This window comes from Suncus etruscus, chromosome 7, assembly GCF_024139225.1.
Source record: "Suncus etruscus isolate mSunEtr1 chromosome 7, mSunEtr1.pri.cur, whole genome shotgun sequence".
Taxonomy (NCBI): Eukaryota; Metazoa; Chordata; class Mammalia; order Eulipotyphla; family Soricidae; genus Suncus; species Suncus etruscus.
The window spans coordinates 78,117,538-78,126,777 of NC_064854.1; positions in this window are offsets into that span (position 1 = coordinate 78,117,538).

A 9,240-nucleotide genomic window follows, 5' to 3' on the forward strand; every position below is an offset into this window, starting at 1 on the left:
TACCCTTAACTAGATATTCTGACTTAGATTTTTAAATATACACAGTAATTCTAATAAAAATAATAATAAAGCCCATTATTTAAAATATTAAATGTACTTCCCTGTAGATAAAGTATTTCACATGATAGTTGTATTTGTAGCTAAAGCCACTAAGAAATCTTTTACTCAAACTTTTACACTTTATGATATTTCTAATAGTATTAAACCTTAATACTATCAAAAGGAGAATCGTTGTAAAGTATTCCTTGAGTAGAAAAACAGATTTTGTTATGCCTGCCAACTTCCAAATTAGTCATTTATTTAATTTTACTCCCTCAAAAGGAAATGTAATGTAAAAGATAGGAATTATGAAATGCGAATTAGGTTCTATTCAGTTTATTTTTATATAATTTCATTAGTTTTTCTTCATTCTTTCAAAAATTTTATTTTCTCTGTCTTTACATCTTTTTCCAGTGGATAATTTATTTTCTTATCTATGATACAGAACATACTTGTTTAACTTATCTTTTATAATTGCATCTTGTGCATGTTCTGTGACTTTTTGGGTACTCCAAAGATTGTGTTACAGTATTTCAGTGAAAAGATAATTTTGGCATAAATAATAATAAATAAAAAAGCTAAGTAGCTTTTTAGCAATTTAGTAAAGCACCTGACCCTTAATTTCTTATTCTGTGACTATATATGTATTCTGTAGAACTTTAAATTATAATAATAATATGTGTAAAAAAAACTGGACCTAGGCTTTACTCAAAACTTGCAAAAATACAAAATTTAATGATTTTTCTTTATGTAAATGAGGAACTATTTATTTGTGAAAGGCTATCATGGACAGTTTTTAATAAATATAGTACTCCAGGAGTGATTCCTGTAAGCTTTGAGCACAATCAGGCTTGACCCATACACCGTAAATAACTGTAGAAAAGTTTAGTTAGGTTTTTGTTCAAGGAAAGAGAATTGATTAGTTGCTCATGCTGAGTGGTAAAAAAAAATGTAAGATTTGATATTCTGATTGTAACCTCACTCAAAACTACCTTCTGTCTGTTAAAAATAGTCTTCTTTGGAGTTTTTAATTCTGACTCTTTGCTTTATATGCTATATTCATAATATGAGTAAACTTGCAGAATTTCAGAATCAAGAATTAAGTGTTCTGCTTTCTGTTAACCATTATTACTTAATCTCTAAATCTTACATACCAATAACAAAACTATAAACTACTCACCCCAAATCTATTTCTTTGTGAATCTTTATAGTGTGATAGATTTATTGATATATAATCTCCAAACTCATGTCAAATGACAACTGTGACCTCTCTAAAGCGCTTACTGTGTATTGACTCACAATGGAGGAATTTGAACTAGTAATAGAGGTCAGGACACGTTTCTTTGATGAAATAGTGATGAAAATATATGTAAAGAAATTAACTCAAGAGGTAGAGCTATTGTACATTGCCTTAAACCAGTGCGTTTCAATTATTGTCTATCATGCCTCCCTAGGAAGAAGAAAACATTTTTGTGCCTCCCCCGCATGACTGTAAATAGTATCTTTATTAAAAAAAAAAAGCTTTAACCTGCAAAACAAAAATATATAAAATAATTTGAGCTGATTTTTTTTCATCTGGAACAATAAACACCCTCAAATAGCTAAAGCACTCCTAGGGAAAATGAGTATGGGAGGCATTACTTTCCCCAACTTTAAAGTGTACTACAAAGCAATAGTTATCAAAACAGCATGGTATAGGAATAATGACAGACCCTTAGTTCAGTGGAATAGGCTTGAGTTCTCAGACATTGTCCCCCAGACATACAACTACCTAATTTTTGACAAAGGAGCAAAAAATCCTAAGTGTAGCAGGAAAAACCTCTTCAACAAGTGGTGATGGCAGAACTGGTTAGCCACTTGCAAAAAAGCGAACATAGACCCCCAGTTAACATCATGTACAAAAGTTAAATCTAAATGGATTAAAGACCTTGATATCAGACCTGATACCATAAGGTATATAGAACAACACGTAGGTAAAACACTCCATGACATTGAGACTAAAGGCATCTTCAAGGAGGAAACTGCACTTTCCAAACAAGTGAAAGCAGAGATCAATAGATGGGAGTACATTATACTGAGAAGCTTCTGCACCTCAAAAGAAATAGTGCCCAAGATACAAGAGTCACCCACTGAGTGGGAGAGACTATTCACCCAACACCCGTCAGATAAGGGGCTAATATACAAAATATACAGGGCACGGACAGAACTTTACAAGGAAAAAAAATCTAATCCCATCAAAAAACGGGGAGAAGAAATGAACAGACACTTTGATAAAAAAGAAATACAAATGGCCAAAAGGCACATGAAAAAATGCTCCTCATCACTAATCATCAGGGAGATTCACATTAAAACAGCAATGAGATACCACCTCACACCACAGAGATTGGTGCACATCACAAAGAATGAGAACAATCAGTGCTGGTGGGGATGTGGAAAGAAAGGAACTCTTATCTACTGCTGGTGGGAATGCCATCTAGTCCAATCACTATGAAAAGCGATTCCTACAAAATGGAGATTCCTACAAAATCTGGAAATTGAGCTCCCATTCGACCCAGATATTCCACCTAAGGATATACCCTAGGAAAACAAGAATACAATACAAAAACCCCTTCCTCACACCTATATTTACTGAAGCACTATTCACAATAGGCAGGCTCTGGAAACAATCAAGATGCCCTTCAACAGACGAATGACTAAAGAAACTGTGGTACATATACACAATGGAATATTATGCAGCCGTCAGGAGAGATGAAGTCATGAAACTTTCCTATACATGGATGTACATGGAGAAATAAGTCAGAGGGAGAGAGAAAGGTGCAGAATAGTTTCACTCATCTATGGGTTTTAAGAAAAATAAAAGTCTGGGCCTGGAGAGATAGCGCAGCAGTGTTTGCCTTGCAAGCAGCCGATCCAGGACCAAAGGTGGTTGGTTCAAATCCCGGTGTTCGATATGGTCCTCTGTGCCTGCCAGAAGCTATTTCTGAGCAGACAGCCAGGAGTAACCCCTGAGCATCGCCGGGTGTGGCCCAAAAACCAAAAATAAAAAAAAAGTCATTTTTGCAACAATCCTCAGAGACAATGAGAGGAGGGCTGGAACACCAGCTCACTTCATGAAGTTCACCACAAAGAGTGGTGAGTGCAGTTATAGAAATAACTACACAGGGGGCTGGAGAGATAGCATGGAGGTAAGGCGTTTGCCTTTCATGCAAGAGGTCATCGGTTCGAATCCCAGCGTCCCATATGGTCCCCCGTGCCTGCCAGGAGCAATTTCTGAGCATGGAGCCAGGAGTAACCCCTGAGCACTGCCGGGTGTGACCCAAAAACCACAAAAAAAAAAAAAAAAAGAAATAACTACACAGAGAACTACCATAATCATGTGAATGAATGAGGGAACTGGAAAGCCTGTTGGAGTACAGGTGGGGTGGGGTGGGATAGAGGGAGATTTGTGACATTGGTGGTGGGAATGTTGCACTGGTGAAGGGGGTGTTCTTTACATGACCAAAATCTAATCACAATCATATATGTAATCAAGATGTTTAAATAAAGAAAAATATTAAAAAATTGAAAAAAAAGAATAAGTACATGAATGGTATATATGGGTGTTGCCTCAAACATTGTAGCTTCATAGTATAATGAGAAGGAAAATAACTGAGTGGAAGAAGAGAGACACAACTATAAAAAAGTTGGGGTCCAGGGGCCAAGTGGTCTCAGATGCATAGGTAGTGTTAAAAAAGGACAAAACTAAATATTCAAACCAAAACAACCATATTGGAATCAAGAGACCCAAAGTTTACAATCTAAACTTAAAATGGCCTTTTATACTGACAGGCTGGGGTGCAGGGGTGAATTATCTGGAATTCACTTGTGCAACATTGGTGGAGGAGTTAGCACTGGTGGTGGGATTGGCCATAAATTACTGTATGTTGGAAACCCAACCACGAAATATTTGGTAAATCAAAATGGTTTCATAAAAATATTTTTAATTTTGGCATAGGAAATCCAGTAGAAATGATACAACAAAAATTTTAAGGAAATGGGATCTAGTAAACAAAATTTAAGTGGATATGTGTAGTTAATGTATAAAAATTATTACAGAATGTTATATGAGCCAGCCCGCAGCCTCAGTTTATTCGCGGTCATGGAAAGGGCCTTCACCTGTGAAAAGAATGGGAGAGAAATGGGGAGGACCACCAAGGCAAAATATTCTGATCAAGGTGGCATTTATTTTCAGAATTAACAAAGCTTATATAGTAAGACATCACAAAGGGAGGGTCACGTGTGCAACGGTTTACATTTTTTCCAGACATTCCACGTTAGCCCGTACCTAGTACAACCTTAACAGCTCCTGTGTTGAAGTTGTCCAGAACATCCCATTAGGGAGTGCCTAGATGACATCAGCGAATTTCTCAGGCTTGCAATTAGTGGTCTGCATTGTTTCATGGGCATCTGACATGTATTCAAGTTACAGTTCAACTAGAGGACAGGCTTGCAGCATAATGGCTGCTGTAGTCTAAAATGGTTGTGCTCATGTCAAGCTTCTGCAAGGAAGCACTGGCTCCCAACAGTTGTAAATTAAATTTATAATTTCCAATGCTAGTAACACAAGAATAAATAGAAATTTTGGATAAACACTGAACCTAGTTATTTGAATATATACATATATTTTGATATATATTTATATATTATATATATAAATACTTCATTTTCCTCTTCCCCTCTTCTTCAAGAAATTAACCAGATTAGATTATAAATAGAAAAGTTTTTTTTTTCTTTTTGGATTTTGGGCCACACCTGGCGATGCTCAGGTGTTACTCCTGGCTAACTGCTCAGAAATAGCTCCTGGCAGTCACAGGGAACCTTATGGGATGCCGGAATTCGAAACAACCACCTTAGGTCCTGGATCAGCTGCTTGCAAGGCAAACACCGCTGTGCTATCTCTCCGGCCCCACGAATAGAAAAATTTTAACATTGTTAAAGGATAGTTAATAACTTGTACATACTCTTATGTAAGAATATCTACTTGTATAGTTTTGAACTGTCCATGTGCCTGATTAACATATGAAATGTAATTCTTACTTCCTTATTAGGATGAAAGCCATATTTCTTGAAAAGCTTGAATGAATTGGACTACTCATTAAACATAAAACCTATTCAAGCTGCTAGCAATTATTAAATTTTTTTCTTCTGTTGTTATTACATACTTTTAGTTTGATATCAGTAATATATATATTTTTTTATAGAGATATCTTAAAGAAAGTTCAAAAAAAGATCAATGAAATTACAAATTTCAACAGTGTAAAAGTCTATTTTGAATCAAGATAGATCATTTCCTATTTGAAATATTTTAAGGTTTTGTTGTGCTCAGATGTTTCCATGAATTAAAGTCTCCTAGAAAAGAAATACTGAAATATCACAAAGATTGCTGATAAATAAACCACTGTAGAGTGAAGAAAAAGGAAGTGGTTATCTTGAGACCAGATGCGAGCTTCTAGATTGCCTTTATTAGTGATTTGAGACAGACTGTAAAAGTCTTTTAATGTTATTTCAAAGAGCCTTAATTAAGGTTTTTCAAAGACCATAGAATTGGACAAATTATAGATTTGGGAATTAGAAACCTAGGATATAATTATTTCTAATAATTTAAGTGGTAACATTCAGAAAGATATATTGACAATCATGCAAGTAATTTTTATTTCCCCAAAGAATGGCTGTGCTTATTTTACTAATTTATTCCGTAGTTTATATATACTTGTAAGCATTCAATTACATTCTTATACTTTCACAATAGCTAATAAACATCGAATGCTATGGTTAAATCTTTATTCATATTCTAGAAAAATAAAATAGAAACCAATAATTATGTCTTGTAGATAATCTCATTGAATATATTAATTATCCAACTATGTCCATTTCACACTTATCCATAAAAGCTCTTACTTTTTTCAGTAATTTTTACAACACATATGCACACAGTACTATACAGCTTGCATATATTCAGCATCTGTTCTTAAAAATAACAGCAATACTACATCTTATAATTTTCTCATACTTCCTTTGATTTCACAACCCTTGAAACCCTTTAAGGATTGCCACTATTTTTCAAGAATAGCTGAAAATAATTCAAAACCATTTAGCAAATTGCTGCTTTTATTCTTCTTTTCAGTGGCAGTCATCAGGGTGTAACTGAAAAAGTTAAAGTCACTTTGATTGGTATCTATTTACACCCACAGATTGGCATGCCAGGAAGAATATGCTAAGACCATGTTTGTGGAATCAGCTGGTTGTAGCAGAATTTCAGAAAATGACTTAATGCTTTAATCATGTGCTTCAGTTCCAGGGGCTAGGTCTATTAGAGTGAAGACAATATTCACAGTGTTACACCTTCTGAGTGTTCAACATTATGTTATCCTTCCAACTGTGAAATGAATTCTGGCTGTCCTTAAATCCCACTAAGTAGCTAAAATTGCTGTAATGTAAAGTTGGTAGCAGAACAGTAATTACTAAACACACTTAAAATATACCAAGCTCATTTACTCTGTGTTTTTAAAGAGATACATAAGGTGACTCAATTGACACTAATTAGATTCATAGGTGACTCCATAAGACAGCTTGTACTAGAATAAGATTATTATAGTTACAACTTGTGCCAACTCAGCCTTCATAATATTATGTGGTTCAAAAGTGTGGTATCAAACACCAATTGTTATTTATTTTTTATAAAATCCTTATTTAAGCACCATAATTACAAGCATGATTGTAGTTGGGTTTCAATCATAAACACCCCCTTCACAATGCAACATTCCGACCATGGATGCCACTGATCTCCTGCCTCCCCCACCCCTGCCTGTATTCAAGACCAGCATTCTACATCTCTCATTAATTAACTTTGTCAGGCTAGTTATTAGTGTAGTTATTTCCCTAACAGCATTCACCATTTTTTGTGGTGAGTTTCTTATTATGGACCAGTCCTTCCAGCCCTTCCCTCTATTGTCTCTGGAATTATTACAATAATGACTTTATTTTTTTAACCCATAGATGAGTAAGACTATTCTGTGTCCTTTTCTCTCCCTCTGACTTATTTCACTCAGCATAATAGATTCCATGTATATCCATGTATAGGAAAATTTCATGACCTCATCTCTCCTGATCGCTGCATAATATTCCATTATGTATATGTACCACAGTTTCTTTAGCCATTTCTCTGTCAAAGGGCATTTTAGTTGCTTCCAGAGTCTGGCTATTGTAAATAGTGCTGCAATAAATATAGGTGTGAAAAAGGGATTTTTGAATTTTATTTTTGTGTTCCCAGGCTATATTCCTAGGAGTGGTATAGCTGCATCATGTGAGAGCTCAATTTCCATTTTTTGAGGAATCTCCATATTGTTTTCCATAAAGGCTGGACTAGATGGCATTCCCATTAGCAGTAAATAAGACTTCCTGTCTCTCCATATCCCCACCAGCACTGCTTGTTTTCATTCTTTGTGATGTGCACCAATCTTTGTGGCATGAGATGTTACTTCATAGTTGTTTTGATTTGCTTCTTCCTTATGATTAGTGATATGGAACATTTTTTCATGTATCTTTTGGTCATTTGTATTTATTCTTTGAGGAAGTGCCTGTTCATTTCTTCTCCCCATTTTAGAAATCGCTCCTGGCTTGTTTTTTCTTGTAAAGTTCTGTCAGTGTCTTGAATATTTTGGATATTAGCTCCTTATCTGGTGGGTAGTGGATGAATAGTTTCTCTCATTCAGTGGGTGGCTCGTGTATCCTAGGCAATATTTTCTTTGAGGTGCAGAAGCTTTTCAACTTCTGTTTCCATCTGTTTATCTCTGCTTCCACTTGTTTGGAGAGTGCTGTTTCCTCTTTGAATATGTGTCTCAATGTCATGGAGTGTTTTTCCTATGTATTGTTCTATATACCTTATGGCTTCAGGTCTGATATGAAGGTCTTTAATCCATTTGGAGTTTACACATGGTTTTAAACATGGGGCAAACTCCAATTTTTAGAAATTTGGGCATGATAGTCTTTTCTACTTTGGAGCAATTCTCTGGAATTGTCACACTAGGCCAACAGAAACTGCTTTTTTTACACAGCATCTTTCCTGAACAAGGATCAGATAGTTCTTCTAAACTGAGGAAAGTAGCAAAACAATAATAATGGTGATACTCAATATAAAGTCCTAAGTATTCAAAATTTATATGTCCTGTGATCCAAGCTCATGTTATCTGATAATATTGTCTGTATTCTCAATGAGTCTGCATGATGTTTTGGGATGTTTGATATATTTAGTTCTTTTCTGTTTGTAGCTTATAGTATAAATAGTAAATTCATATTTATGACAAAGTAAACTTAAGACAAGAAAATAACAAAGAATAACAGCATGTGATATATATATATAACTTCAAAACATCTCAGAAATACCAACAAGTTTCATCAATATAAAATCAATATAGATCATGATTGTTCAATAAGGAGGAGTATTTGTAGACATCAAAATGTATAAGTTCTTGCGGTTCGATCCCCCGGCATCCCATATGGTCCCCCCAAGCCAGGGGCAACTTCTGAGAGCTTAGCCAGGAGTAACCCCTGAGCATCAAACGGGTGTGGCCCGAAAAACAAAAAAAAAATGTGTAAGTTCTTGTTCCCTGTAACAAGGGCTTTTTAATGATAATTAAGATTCTATATGGCAGGCAGGAGCAGTGGCACAAGCAGTAGGGCATTTGCTTTTCACGCACTGACATACGATGGACAGCAGTTTGATCCCAACGGCCCCTTATGGTCCCCCAAGCCAGGAGCGATTTCTGAGTGCATAGCCAAGAGTAACCCCTGAGCATCACCTGTTGTGCCCCCCCAAAATTCTACATGGCAGTATTTCATAGATGTACAAGTAGTGTTATGATGACTACAGTTCTTCACACAGCCAGCTGTGATATTAGATATGCATTTATTATTTTATGGCTAGATGCTCATTGACTATTGTAAATTTTTTTGCTTGTTTTTGGGCCACACCTGGTGTTGCTCAGAGGTTACTCCTGGCTTGGGGGATCATATGGGACAGCAAGAAATTGAACCCCGGTCTGTCCTAGGTCAGTTGGGCGCAAGGCAAATGCCCTACCGCTGAGCAAACAATCTGGCCCCGAGTGTTGTACGCACTTTTTATTTGTCTTCCTTGTACACAATTTTATTTATTTATTTATTTGG